General features: G+C 41.9%; 1 long non-coding RNA gene across 1 annotated transcript; it reads right to left on the bottom strand.

Moving 5' to 3' along the window:
- Positions 1–1,168: 1,168 nt before the first annotated feature.
- LOC110896441 lies at positions 1,169–2,329 on the bottom strand. Its single transcript, XR_002567915.2, has 2 exons — positions 2,028–2,329; positions 1,169–1,374 (listed from the first exon to the last, which is right to left on the bottom strand). It is a non-coding gene; the product is annotated as an uncharacterized LOC110896441 (long non-coding RNA).
- Between the last annotated feature and the right edge of the window lie 13,406 nt (positions 2,330–15,735).

The following is a 15,735-nucleotide window of genomic DNA, read 5'->3' as shown; positions in this document are numbered from 1 at the left end:
CGGGTATCTTTACCGAAATCATCATCAAGTAACCATTCTTATATGGTTTTAGATGTCACTTTAATTTATTTGGTCGTCTTAGCGAAATTCATCGTTTTAATTCATTCAAGCCCTTTATTCTTTATTCTACCCCTTTGACTTGTCTGTGTGAACTTCGTCACTTATGACAGTCAAACTTTATCCCCTATGCCTTAGCATTCACATTAATTGGTTCGTATTTTTATTTACTTTAATCTTTGTCCCTTCTCTCGGGCTCGTTATTCTAACGTAATACGCTTCTGTCATCTGACTTGTGTTTACGTTTACCATCAAACATTTTGCTTATTTGACTCATTTGGGTACCTTTTTAATTTGTCCCATTCTCCCCGTCCTTACTACATCGGATGTCAGTATGTCCATCATAAAAGTTCATGGTACCACGTATTCACTACTTACTTGGCCAGAGTAAGCGATTAACACCTGATATACATGACCTTTTATAATTTTCACATTACACCTCATGTAAGTGACGCCTCTATTTAGTTTTCTTGGAAATAACATCCTGGATAGGTATTCTATTAAGGTTTTTCCAAGTTTTTAATTTACATATGCAACAGTCAGTTTCTACGTATTTGTTGCATATTACTATTCACTCAATAATTTAAAATGTGCATCTGTAAATGCTTGCCCTAACGGGCTCTTCTTACTGTTAACTTTGTTCGCGATCGTCGCACGATTTAGGTCCTTGATGCGTATGCTCTGCTTGTCATACCTCGGATCGTTCTACCGTCATATCCACAATTCGTTCAACTCCTGTCTTCTTCAGATACGAGTATCCTTCAACTAAACATTTACAAAAGTTAGTAATTTCGACATTAATAAATGCCCGTATTGTAATACAAAACTTTCTACTGCACGTGTCAACGCACATGATTTCGTTAGCTATACTAATCATTTTCATTGGGGTAACGTGTATTACACGATAACCCTATGTGTTGTTCACAACACTTTAATCATACTAAACCGTTAACATACTTGTACTTACCGGATTTGCGATCAAGTCTCGAACCGAACACACTTTACTCTTTAACCATGAGCTCTGATTACCAACTTGTAACACCCGTCTCATTGTTTTAAGATTTTAAACTAAAAACACGCATTTTTTTTCTTTTAATATCAAAATGCATCATTTCAAAACTTAGTTATAAAAACTAAGTTTACATGGTTATGGTATTCTAGTTTACAAACTAACTAGTTTAAACATACAACATTGAGTTTAGTGTTTACAAATAAACATTGTCTCAAACAAGATTAGGTTAGCGCGGAAGCTTCAAAACTTTGTGTTCGGTTCTTGAATTCTTGCTTGATCGGCATCCGAAATGAGACGAACATCACCTAAGGTCAAAACCACATCAATTGTTAGTTTTGAGTTTTTGACAACTTTATAACATGTAAAAACAAGTTCCGGTATCATACAAATAACAAAAAAAATAAAATTTCAAATTTTTGATTTGTCGCGCAACGAGACAGATTCCATTCAATCCTTCGCGGGCCGCGAGCGCACCCGCGTGTCGCGCCAGAACAAGTGACTCCCTTCGCGTGCCACGGGGGAGACCGTTTTCCAGCGGGTGCAGATTAAAACCCCGCACTTTTGCCCAACACCATTTTCTTTCAATTTTTCAACTTCTAAGGTGCATAACTTTCATTCTACAAGTCCGTTTTTCGCGATTCTTTTTCCCACGCGTTCATAATTTAATTCTCCTTCTTACGGAGTGAAACCCCAACATCTAAATTCACAAAATTTGAACTTTCAAGCTCTCGGCTTGAAATTCAATTATGACACTTTTTGACCCGTTCGTGATTTATCAAACAAACTTGTTTATTACCTTTTCAAAATATCATGCATATCACGTTATATCAATTTACTAATGTGCAAGGTTCGAATTACGGGTTTCTTATGAATTCTTAACCCGTTTTACCTATCTACTCCTTTTGACCCGTTAAGGGAAGTTAAACACTTTTAACTATAAATCTATATATAAGCGTACCTGGCTCGAGTCAACGTATAGACCCGTTTATACCTTGCTATTATTAATTCAATATTCTATGATGACGCAATTATCCAAATTGCTATTCGTTCCTGTAAACATATGACTTAACAACCAACATTAGTCAATATGGTCATATGATGTTATCACCATCATTTGACCCATTTGGTCTATACGACCAAACAATTATATTTATTACAAATCATGGTTTCTAATTACTCAATCACGCATCCGACCCATTACAAATTTTACCACAAAAATTTCCTTCTTTTTTTTCTTACATATTTGACCCAGTTCGGCTTACGCCGTGGGTATCCTTTTAATCTCGATTACAATTAGTAATCACGTGACTAAATTACCATTTTGGCCCTTTTTCCATTATTAGTTAAGCTATGAGGTAACTTTAAGAAAACTCAAAAATTCTTAGTCGATTTATGACTAAATTACCATTTTACCTCTTTCACCATTAATCATGATTTTAAATGTTTTTATTCGTTCTGATGCATTTCGTTTCGTGTCGGAACCCATAATTCGAACATGATCTATTGTTGTATTTATCACCTATAGAATAAATACGTATGCTAAAAAAATAGGTGTAAGCTTTACTTACCTTTCATCCAAGCAAGTTTTACTCGTGCCTTTATCCCGTTTGATCATCTCCTCAAAGCTTCACCTAGCTCGGCAAGAGTCAAACTATCATATTACCCATAAAATGGTTAGTTTAGTCATTTCATATTATGGCTACCATTTCCTATGGGGTTTCTTGCATATAATTTACTTAACTAAATCATAGGTTAGTTTTACTTTCTTAATAGTCAAACTACCCATATGTATTATATGCTTTAATCATTCTTTTTCTCATTTTCACAACTTGGTTGACAAGCTTATTTGTAGGTATTTTAAATACTTGTAGTAAGCAAAATAACATTCTTAATATTCATGAAACCATTGTTTTATAAACAAGGCAAAGTATGAACAAAATACAACTTTCCTTGGATTAAGTTTATCAATAAAATGTGCAGCAACTTTACAATGTAGCTAGCTGCTGAATCGACTCTTTTGACCACTTTGCGGTCTTATTTAGCCCTTCGTGATTAAAGATGAAATGAAGAATACTAAAATATCTTTCCATCCCAAAAAGAATCAGCTCAATACGAGCATCCTAGAATTAATTATGATTTTTGAAAATCAGCTCCGAAGTCAAAACGCTTCCAATCAGCTTGCTGTCAAAACAGTTCAGCCGACTTCGGACACTTTTTTGACCCGTTTAACATCAGAATTTAACAAACATGTTCAAACATAAAACTTAGTATGTTTCAATAGCTTTCTGAGCATATAAGGCTCAACCTCATAGGTCGTTCCAATGATTTTATATGATTTTTTTAAAACTACAGCCCAATAATTTTTATTCCCAACCAGCTTTGTTATATTTTCTTGTTCAAGCATTTCATCAAGCACCTTGTGTGCAACACGAAACATCAAATTTATCCAGCCCATTTAAGTGTTCTAAATCCTTCGATTCTAGCATAATTAACAAGTACTAACATCAAACTTCAAATCTAACTTCAGGGAGTTCTATTAACACAATTTAACCATTATGATTCTAGGGTTCATCATGTTTCTGCAAAACCCATTTAGCACATAATTGGGTGATCATGAATTCACAATTATGAAGATCAATTCAACAAGTAAATGACTAGGGTTTACTCCTAGACATAAAATCATTCCTAATTTCATCCAAACTTCGATCATGCAAGCTAAAATTTCAATTTCATTGTGACAACTCGAACTTTAGACTCGCTTTGTGTAACACTATGTGCATATGCGAACTAGACTATATGGTTGGACTTAATAAATGTCTTGTTATTTTGTGTTATGTGAGCTTTGTGAATCATGTGTTGTGTTATATTATATGTATGTATGTACCGAACCGCACAAGAAACGCACAACACACGCACACCTACATTGGATCACACAAAGCCGTTGGGCTTTACACCTTGTACACGGACCAATATGGCAGCCCATGTAAGGGCCGGCCCACCCCCTCTAACCGTGTAAACACTTAGGGACTTGATCCTCTTCTCATTTGTTACAATTCACAACACAAGAACACACCAAGAAACCCTAGTTCTCTCCTTAGGCCGACGGCAATCATCTTCCTCTCTCTCGAAGCTTGTGATTGAATCACTCTCATCTTATCTCAAACGGTTAGTGTTTGATTTTGTTTTAGTGATTGAATGATGTTATTGTTACATGCTTTGATTAGGACGATTAAGATTGATTGTTATGTGAACAATATGAACCGTATATATATATATATATACGATCTTGTGGATCGGTTTTGCATGAGAATAACTTAGAAATCGATTTGATGATGTTGGCTAAACTGTTGTGATGTTACATGGTTCGAACTATAATCATGATGTTCATGAAATCGGCTCAAATAGGTGCTTCGGATTATGTGGATTTCTCGGTTACATGTTCATATATTTAGATAGATTATTGTTCGTATGAATGTTGTTCATGTTAAATTGATTAGGGTTCTTGAAATTAGTGGTAACAATCCTCGTTTGATCGGTTAATTAGTAAAATAGAAACTGTTAGTTGATTATGGTAAACTTGGAAATATGTAACTGATTGCTTGAATGGTGGAATTGTTTAAACCGACCGCACAAGACTTCTTGGTGTACAAGAAGTCCAATCACACAAGGTGGTCCACTCGCACAACTGGGTCAGTCGCACAAGCTGAACCAGCCGCACAAGGCTGTATGATGGGCCGGACAGCCCAAGTCGTTAATCGTACAAGCTGCTTGGGCCGGACTACCTTGGATCGCACAACCCAGCTGAATCGTACAAAAGCAGCTGGATCGCACAACGTTATTATGTGATACATTGGGCCGTAGGTTATAATTGGGCCGGGCAGCCCAACTGATCGGATCGCACAACCTAAGTTGGACCGCACAAGTCCACTATGGGTTTTATAATTGGGCCGCTTATATTACGGAATCCCTTATACACCTTTGGGCCAATATGTTCTTAAATTGTGATACTTGATTTGGGCCGTGCATGTTCAAACTGTTTATGTCTATGACGGGCCGGATTTAGATCGGGCTTAGTTATGTAATACAAGATGGTTGGGCTCGCACAAGTTCTTTGGCCCAACCATCCGAATAGCACAAGTAGTGTACTTAATGTGTTTACGTGCATACGTGATTGCCATGATGTATATGTGTACTATTTGAACCGAACCTGACTTGTGTGGTAACCCTGTTAGGACGTGGTTGACCACCCTTAGTTCAAGAGCCTTTTATTTGTGTATCTGCCGAGCAAACCAAGGTGAGTTCACACAGCCAAGGCATGGGATTCCCGGGTTGGGAATTGGGTTGGATATGATGAAATGGAATGATTACTCGTACTTACGCATATACCAGACTATAGACCATCGTCCTCATGTTAGTCAGGACACGTTACGTAAAGCCTACGTAACCCAGTATTTGCCATTTGTCTCCCGGGTCGGGAGGACACGTTACGTAAAGCCTACGTAACCCAATACCATCCACTGGCTTCCGGGTCGGAAGGCCACGCTGCGTAAAGCCTGCGTAGCCCCCACGCGTACCATGTCCTCGGGGAAGGGCACGTCACGTAAAGCCTACGTGACCCTGTACGTTTTCCTGTTCTCGGTAAAGAAGAACACATGGTCGGAAATTAGTCTAGTAAGTACCATAATGAGAAGCCCGTTATAAAGGATGAACGTGAGGATTCCTCACCAATAGAATACACTTGCTTGGGAAGCCTTATTAGATGAACTGACGCATGATTATTACAAACTTGTTTCCTGTGAACTCGCTCAACTAGTTTGTTGATTATTTGCTGCATGCCTTGCAGGGCCTTAGGTATACTTGGAGCTTGCACCAGAGGAGAGGCGGGTCGTTGTGGACAAGAACTCGTGAATGCCTATTAAACACTTTTACATTCACACATTGATACTTATGTTTTGGGTTTTACATTTAATGCTTCCGCTACTTAAACAGTGTTTGGTTTTGGAACATCAATCGTATCTATTATTATTAAATGCTATGTTTGATATGATTGATGGCTTGATCCTGGTCAGTCACGCCTCCAAGCGGTGGTACTCCGCGTGTGGGATTTTGGGGGTGTGACAGATTGGTATCAGAGCCATTGGTTATAGAGAACTTGGTTTTAATATGGGAAAACGTTTTTATTAAAACCGGACTATAACCAGAACAGTGCTCTCAACGATCCACAACGACGCTTCGCTCCACGTGCAAGACTCGACATCCTAGGTAATAAGGTTTATGTTTATTGCCTGTTTGCTAGAACTGCTTAGAACTTTGCTCGCATTACGCTTAGATACACATGCTTTGATTTCATGAGAACACCTATGTGCCTACGCTTTTCTGTCATCGCCCTATTCGCGAACCATTCTTACCTATGCTACTTGTTACAATGAAGATCATGTCTGGAAGAATCAACATGACACAAGCCCAGCTAGAGGCTCTCGTTCAAGCTCAAGTTGCTGCGGCAGTTGCAGCAGCTCAAGCAGGTAGTATATCCTGCAGTATAGGCACACACTAGGATCTTTAGATCCTACATTAACTCTCGTATTTAACTTCGTCCTATTCGTACACAATAGGTCAACACGCGCAGCAGCCTGTCTGCACGTTCAAGAACTTCATGGACTGTCGTCCAAACTCTTTCAGCGGCACAGAGGGGGCAGTGGGACTCCTCCATTGGTTTGAAAAGTTAGAATCGGTTTTCGAAATGTGCGAGTGCCCTGAGGCTCGCAAGGTCAAGTTTGCCACCGGCACTTTGGAAGGAATAGCATTGACTTGGTGGAACGCCCAAGTCCAGATTTTAGGGTTGGCAGCTGCTAACGCCACCCCATGGAACGATTTCAAGGAACTCATCAAGCGTGAGTATTGCACACGTGAGGACATTCACAAGCTGGAAGACGAACTGTACAATTTGAAGATGGTTGGGTCAGAAATCGAAGCATATACCAAACGGTCGAATGAGCTGGCCGTTCTGTGTCCAACTATGGTGGACCCTCCATACAAGCGCATTGAGTTGTATCTCAAGGGATTAGCGCCAGAAATTCAGAGCCACGTGACGTCGGCTAACCTCGAAAACATCCAGGAAATTCAGCGCCTCGCTCATCGCATCACCGATCAGGCAGTGGATCAGAATAAACTGCCCAAGCGTGTTAATGCTACTGCTAACGTCACCACCTCAGTTACTCCTGCTACATCTGGTGACAGTAAAAGAAAATGGGATGGAGATTCTAGCAAAAGTTCAGCATCCGTTCAGCCACAAGCTCAGCAGCAGAAGATTGACCACTATCAGAGTCCCAGTCAGCAATCCTCTGGTAGTCACAGACAGAGGAGATATCAGGGTAGTCAACCTAGGTGCCACAACTGCAACAGGCATCACCACGGCCCGTGTAACAAGGGTCGCTGTCAAAGGTGTCTTAAGATGGGGCACGAGGCTAAAGACTGTAGGAGCCCTCGTCCTGCAAATCAGAATCAGCAGCCTCAGCAACCAGCTCCACAGAATCAGAATCAGCAGCAGCAGCCACAGCGTGGAAACCGGGGATGTTTCCAGTGTGGGGCTGAAGGTCATTTCAAACGAGATTGCCCTCAGCTGAACCAGAATCGCAACAACAACAACCAGGGCAACGGGAATAACAACAATGGGGGAAACAACAACAATGGCAATGAAGCTCGTGGTCGTGCATTCGTACTAGGTCGGGGCGACGCAGTGAACGATCCCAACGTGGTTATGGGTAAGTTTCTCCTCGACAATATTTACGTTACTGTTTTGTTTGATTCGGGTGCGGATACAAGCTATATGTCTGTGAAAATGTGTCAACTGCTAAAACGTGCACCAACACTTTTACCCACCAAACATGTAGTAGAGTTAGCTAACGGTAAAAGTCTAGAAGCCACGCACGTAGTTCAGGGTTGTAATCTTATCCTAGCTGGTCAAGCTTTCACGATCGACCTCATTCCCATAGTTTTGGGTAGCTTCGACGTCGTGATTGGGATGGATTGGTTGTCCCAACACCAGGCAGAAATTTTATGCAGCGAGAAGATTATTCGTATTCCTCGTTCGGGTCAGGAACCTCTAGAAGTTCAAGGCGACAAGAGTGGTGCTGTGGTTGGCATCATCTCTTTCTTGAAGGCTCAGAAATGCTTACGAAAGGGGCACACAGCCATTTTGGCTCTTGTTTCAGATGCATCAGCGAAGGAAAAGAAATTGGAGGATATTCCAATTGTACGTGATTACCCTCAGGTGTTTCCTGAAGAATTACCTGGCTTACCGCCTCATCGTCAGGTTGAATTTCAAATCGAGCTCGCTCCAGGAGCAGCACCCATAGCTCGCGCACCATATCGCCTAGCTCCATCAGAATTGGAGGAATTGTCAAAGCAACTGCAAGAGCTCTTGGAAAAGGGCTTTATTCGTCCAAGCTCTTCGGCTTGGGGAGCTCCAGTGCTTTTCGTGAAGAAGAAAGACGGTACGTTCAGGATGTGCATCGACTACCGTGAACTCAACAAGGTGACGGTGAAAAACCGTTATCCTCTTCCACGCATAGATGACTTATTCGACCAGTTGCAAGGGTCGTGCTACTATTCGAAGATAGACTTGAGGTCTGGTTACCATCAGCTGAGAGTCCGGGATGAGGACGTCTCCAAGACAGCCTTCAGAACTCGTTACGGTCACTACGAGTTTCTTGTCATGCCATTCGGGTTAACGAATGCGCCTGTGGTGTTTATGGATCTTATGAACAGGGTGTGCAAACCCTACCTTGACAAGTTCGTCATTGTTTTCATCGACGACATTCTGATTTACTCCAAGAGTCAGGAGGAACACGAGCAGCATCTTCGCCTCATTTTGGAACTCCTTCGAAAGGAACAATTGTACGCCAAGCTGTCTAAATGCGACTTCTGGCTTCGTGAAGTCCACTTCTTAGGCCACGTGGTGAACAAGGATGGGATCCATGTCGATCCATCCAAGGTAGACTCGATCAGAAACTGGCCTGCACCGCGTACGCCGACAGAAATACGCCAATTCTTGGGTCTGGCAGGTTATTACAGACGGTTTATCAAGGATTTCTCGAAGATCGCGCAACCACTTACACTACTGACACAGAAGGGTGTCACCTACCGTTGGGGAAACACGCAGGAAACTGCTTTTCAGTATCTAAAGGATAGGCTTTGCAGTGCACCTATTCTTTCATTGCCAGAGGGCACAGATGACTTCGTAGTATATTGTGACGCATCAATACAGGGTCTGGGATGCGTATTGATGCAGCGGGATAAAGTGATTGCCTACGCCTCTCGTCAGCTAAAGGTTCATGAACGGAACTACACGACGCACGATTTAGAGCTGGGAGCTGTGGTTTTCGCGCTTAAGATATGGCGACACTACCTGTACGGTACCAGGTGCACGATTTACACCGATCACAGGAGTCTCGAGCATATCCTTAAGCAGAAGGATTTGAACATGCGTCAACGACGATGGGTCGAGTTACTTAACGATTATGAATGCGCTATCAAGTATCATCCAGGCAAAGCCAATGTTGTGGCTGATGCCCTTAGTCGAAAGGACACTTTACCGAAGCGCGTGCGAGCGCTACAGCTTACGATTCAGTCTAGCCTTCCTACACAGATACGAAATGCTCAGGTAGAAGCACTGAAGCCCGAAAACGTCAAGGCTGAAGCCTTACGCGGCTCACGACAGCAATTGGAACAGAAGGCAGACGGCGCCTACTATGTAACGGGCCGGATTTGGGTTCCTCTTTATGGCGGTTTACGCGAACTTGTAATGGATGAAGCTCACAAGTCTCGCTATTCGGTACATCCAGGGTCGGATAAAATGTACCACGATATCAGTACTACTTATTGGTGGCCTAGTATGAAGGCCCACATCGCTACGTACGTTGGAAAATGCTTGACCTGTGCGAGAGTCAAGGTCGAATATCAGAAACCAGCTGGCCTACTTCAGCAGCCTAAGATACCGCAATGGAAATGGGAGGAAATTTCCATGGATTTCGTTACAGGCCTACCTAGATCCCAGCGTGGAAACGATACAATATGGGTCATAGTTGATCGACTCACCAAGTCTGCACACTTCCTACCGATTAAGGAAACGGATAAGTTCTCCACTCTCGCAGACGTCTATCTTAAGGAGGTTGTTTCAAGGCACGGGGTGCCCACGTCTATCATTTCGGATCGCGATGCACGATTCACGTCAGAACTTTGGCAAGCAATGCATAAATCTTTCGGCTCAAGGTTAGACATGAGCACAGCTTACCACCCTCAGACGGATGGGCAGTCTGAGCGAACGATTCAAACACTCGAAGACATGCTTCGGGCATGCGTTATTGATTTCGGCAACGGCTGGGAAAAGCACCTCCCTTTGGTGGAGTTCTCGTATAATAATAGTTATCACACCAGCATTCAAGCCGCTCCATTCGAGGCATTGTACGGGCGTAAATGCCGGTCACCTCTCTGTTGGGCAGAGGTGGGGGATAGTCAAATCACGGGTCCAGAGATCGTAGTGGACGCCACAGAAAAGATTGCACAAATACGACAACGCATGGCGGCAGCACGCGACCGTCAGAAAGCCTACGCGGACAAGCGTAGAAAGCCTTTGGAATTTGAGGTCGGGGACCGGGTCTTATTGAAAGTTTCACCCTGGAAGGGTGTGGTACGTTTTGGCAAACGGGGCAAACTAAATCCGCGGTATGTCGGACCATTTGAAATAATAGAAAAGGTTGGCAAAGTTGCATACAAGCTAAACCTACCAGCTGAACTCGGGGCAGTTCACAATGTCTTTCATGTGTCGAACCTAAAGAAGTGCCTATCAGATGAAAACCTCATCATTCCTTTTAAGGAACTCACTATCGACGAGCGGTTGCAGTTCGTTGAGGAACCAGTAGAAATCACGGACCGGGATGTGAAGGTCCTCAAACACAAGAGAATCCCTCTTGTTCGAGTTCGTTGGAACTCCAAACGTGGCCCAGAGTACACCTGGGAACGCGAAGACAGGATGACAGAAAAGTACCCCCAATTGTTCGCGAACAGTACAACCACTGCTGAGGCTGAAGCTACTACTTCGGAATTTCGGGACGAAATTCCAGATCAACGGGGGGAGGATGTGACACCCCAGGAAAATCAGTGAACAATACAGTTTGCCTAGCTTCCTCAGTGAGTGCATACCAAATTTCGGGACGAAATTTCCAATTAGTTGGGGATAATGTGACAACTCGAACTTTAGACTCGCTTTGTGTAACACTATGTGCATATGCGAACTAGACTATATGGTTGGACTTAATAAATGTCTTGTTATTTTGTGTTATGTGAGCTTTGTGAATCATGTGTTGTGTTATATTATATGTATGTATGTACCGAACCGCACAAGAAACGCACAACACACGCACACCTACATTGGATCACACAAAGCCGTTGGGCTTTACACCTTGTACACGGACCAATATGGCAGCCCATGTAAGGGCCGGCCCACCCCCTCTAACCGTGTAAACACTTAGGGACTTGATCCTCTTCTCATTTGTTACAATTCACAACACAAGAACACACCAAGAAACCCTAGTTCTCTCCTTAGGCCGACGGCAATCATCTTCCTCTCTCTCGAAGCTTGTGATTGAATCACTCTCATCTTATCTCAAACGGTTAGTGTTTGATTTTGTTTTAGTGATTGAATGATGTTATTGTTACATGCTTTGATTAGGACGATTAAGATTGATTGTTATGTGAACAATATGAACCGTATATATATATATATATATATACGATCTTGTGGATCGGTTTTGCATGAGAATAACTTAGAAATCGATTTGATGATGTTGGCTAAACTGTTGTGATGTTACATGGTTCGAACTATAATCATGATGTTCATGAAATCGGCTCAAATAGGTGCTTCGGATTATGTGGATTTCTCGGTTACATGTTCATATATTTAGATAGATTATTGTTCGTATGAATGTTGTTCATGTTAAATTGATTAGGGTTCTTGAAATTAGTGGTAACAATCCTCGTTTGATCGGTTAATTAGTAAAATAGAAACTGTTAGTTGATTATGGTAAACTTGGAAATATGTAACTGATTGCTTGAATGGTGGAATTGTTTAAACCGACCGCACAAGACTTCTTGGTGTACAAGAAGTCCAATCACACAAGGTGGTCCACTCGCACAACTGGGTCAGTCGCACAAGCTGAACCAGCCGCACAAGGCTGTATGATGGGCCGGACAGCCCAAGTCGTTAATCGTACAAGCTGCTTGGGCCGGACTACCTTGGATCGCACAACCCAGCTGAATCGTACAAAAGCAGCTGGATCGCACAACGTTATTATGTGATACATTGGGCCGTAGGTTATAATTGGGCCGGGCAGCCCAACTGATCGGATCGCACAACCTAAGTTGGACCGCACAAGTCCACTATGGGTTTTATAATTGGGCCGCTTATATTACGGAATCCCTTATACACCTTTGGGCCAATATGTTCTTAAATTGTGATACTTGATTTGGGCCGTGCATGTTCAAACTGTTTATGTCTATGACGGGCCGGGTTTAGATCGGGCTTAGTTATGTAAACGCACAAGATGGTTGGGCTCGCACAAGTTCTTTGGCCCAACCATCCGAATAGCACAAGTAGTGTACTTAATGTGTTTACGTGCATACGTGATTGCCATGATGTATACGTGTACTATTTGAACCGAACCTGACTTGTGTGGTAACCCTGTTAGGACGTGGTTGACCACCCTTAGTTCAAGAGCCTTTTATTTGTGTATCTGCCGAGCAAACCAAGGTGAGTTCACACAGCCAAGGCATGGGATTCCCGGGTTGGGAATTGGGTTGGATATGATGAAATGGAATGATTACTCGTACTTACGCATATACCAGACTATAGACCATCGTCCTCATGTTAGTCAGGACACGTTACGTAAAGCCTACGTAACCCAGTATTTGCCATTAGTCTCCCGGGTCGGGAGGACACGTTACGTAAAGCCTACGTAACCCAATACCTTCCACTGGCTTCCGGGTCGGAAGGCCACGCTGCGTAAAGCCTGCGTAGCCCCCACGCGTACCATGTCCTCGGGGAAGGGCACGTCACGTAAAGCCTACGTGACCCTGTACGTTTTCCTGTTCTCGGTAAAGAAGAACACATGGTCGGAAATTAGTCTAGTAAGTACCATAATGAGAAGCCCGTTATAAAGGATGAACGTGAGGATTCCTCACCAATAGAATACACTTGCTTGGGAAGCCTTATTAGATGAACTGACGCATGATTATTACAAACTTGTTTCCTGTGAACTCGCTCAACTAGTTTGTTGATTATTTGCTGCATGCCTTGCAGGGCCTTAGGTATACTTGGAGCTTGCACCAGAGGAGAGGCGGGTCGTTGTGGACAAGAACTCGTGAATGCCTATTAAACACTTTTACATTCACACATTGATACTTATGTTTTGGGTTTTACATTTAATGCTTCCGCTACTTAAACAGTGTTTGGTTTTGGAACATCAATCGTATCTATTATTATTAAATGCTATGTTTGATATGATTGATGGCTTGATCCTGGTCAGTCACGCCTCCAAGCGGTGGTACTCCGCGTGTGGGATTTTGGGGGTGTGACATTCATGCTTTCACCTAGAACTCAAGATGAAACCAAATAGCAAAATTAGGCATACCTTGTGATCCTTTCACGAAGGTGATCACTAATCTTTGCTTGGATTTCATTTTGGAACTGATTTAGGCCTTCAATTTGATCAAATTGCATGAACTAGGGTTTGAGAGCAAGCTTGGTCGCCCCCCTGTGTTCTGTACGATCCACACACACATAAGTGTGTGTTTGGAAATTAAATTTTGTTTTAATTAAAAACTAGTTTGATTTTTTTAACACCTTTGGCCCCTCATCTATTATTAGGTCCTTATTTTAGGTGTTTTTAACCCACTAACATGTTACTACAAGACTTTCTTCCAACTAGGTTATTCTTATTCCTAGTTAGCTCGTTTTATTTATTACCGATATCGAATTTATAATATAAGGTTTATATTATAGGGTATGACTCAGTTTATTTTAAGTCCCGTTATCTCGGGCTGTTTATAAACTTTTATTTCCTCAAAAGTTTTCGTTCAACTTTTATTTAGTATTAGGTTTATTTGTTTAAATCCTAATATTTACCGGGTTAATTTCACCACTAACGGTATTTTTACCTGTTCATAAATATTAGCGTGGTGTTATTACCAAACCCGTTTTTGGGGTGTTACACTACCCCACCCTCTCCCGATCCTTATTTTTCATCCTATTCCTTTCTTACACCACATGAACAACCATCCTGTTCCACAATCAACCAACAACCTAACCCACCAAATTCCAACCAAACAGAACCATCATCACCCTCGGCTCAAACCGAATATGTTAAACTACCCACTACCCAGGCCCAACAAACCATCCCATCACAAGCCGACTCACCGGCTGTCACCTATCAACGACGCTCAACTGTGGCTACTCACCCCACAATTCTATCCTATCAAACTTACCAAAACTCGGCTGAGACAAACCCATCTACTACTACACCCATTCCACCACTAACTCAATCTTCTGTCCAAACCCAATCCACTTCCATACCTACCACAACCGACACCCAGCCTCGCTTTCACCCTCCAAATCTTCGGCAAAATCATATGAAAAAGACTCCCTACAATGCTTTTGCTTTCAACACTTCCACCGACTCTTCCTTAACCGAACCATCCACCTTTGCCATTGCTAACAAAATTCCTCAATGGCGCGCTGCCATGACAGAGGAGTACAAAGCCTTAACGAGAAACGGTACCTGGACTTTAGTACCACCAGTTTCGATGCTAATGTTGTTGATTGTAAGTGGGTATACAGGTTGAAACATGATGAAAATAGTGTTGGTACATACGTCTGTAGACTTCGTCTTCATTTGAGTCTTAGATTAGTATTGAAAGATCAGGGCACGTTATACGAGGAAAATGTAAAATATAGGTTTGAAGGTAATTTCGCACGAAATTGTAATTTCATGTGAAACTAATTTCGTATGAACATGTTTCGTGCGAAATTAGCTTGCCTATATATAGGTGTCTTGTGATTTCATTTCGTACGGAATTACGAAGATCGATTCCAGAGCCGAAGTGCTGCTGAAGTGTCAACTTGCTGTAAAACTTTGTCAAATCAATCAAAAAGACAGTTAAAGTGAAGATCTAGCTGAATCGAACTCAATATGTCTGTTTCTGCCTTTCATATTGAGTAGAACACCTCTGAACGACTCGTTTCGGTCGGTAAAACGATCCTACATGTGGTATCAGAGCTCAGGAGGAAGAGTTCTTACATTTTAGCTCGTTTTTGCTGGAAAATTCTGATTTCTACACCTTCATTTCAAAATTAATCAAGTTTTCACAGTTAAAATGGACTGATTTTCACATATAACGTGTAAAACATAGTTTTAACAAATTCTTGAAAGAATCAGATCTAAAATCGACATAGAACTTGATCAGTTTTGCCAAAAACAGATCGACATGATGATATCAACATAATTTGAAATAGCTTCTTAATTTCACACAAAATTACATTTTGTGTTTAATTTCGTTTGAAATTGGTGTTGATTTCATACGAAATTAGTATTTCGTGTGAAAAAGATGGGTTA

The sequence above is a fragment of the Helianthus annuus genome, chromosome 12, assembly GCF_002127325.2.
Source record: "Helianthus annuus cultivar XRQ/B chromosome 12, HanXRQr2.0-SUNRISE, whole genome shotgun sequence".
NCBI classification, from domain to species: domain Eukaryota; kingdom Viridiplantae; phylum Streptophyta; class Magnoliopsida; order Asterales; family Asteraceae; genus Helianthus; species Helianthus annuus.
This window is presented reverse-complemented; position numbering and strand designations above follow the sequence as displayed.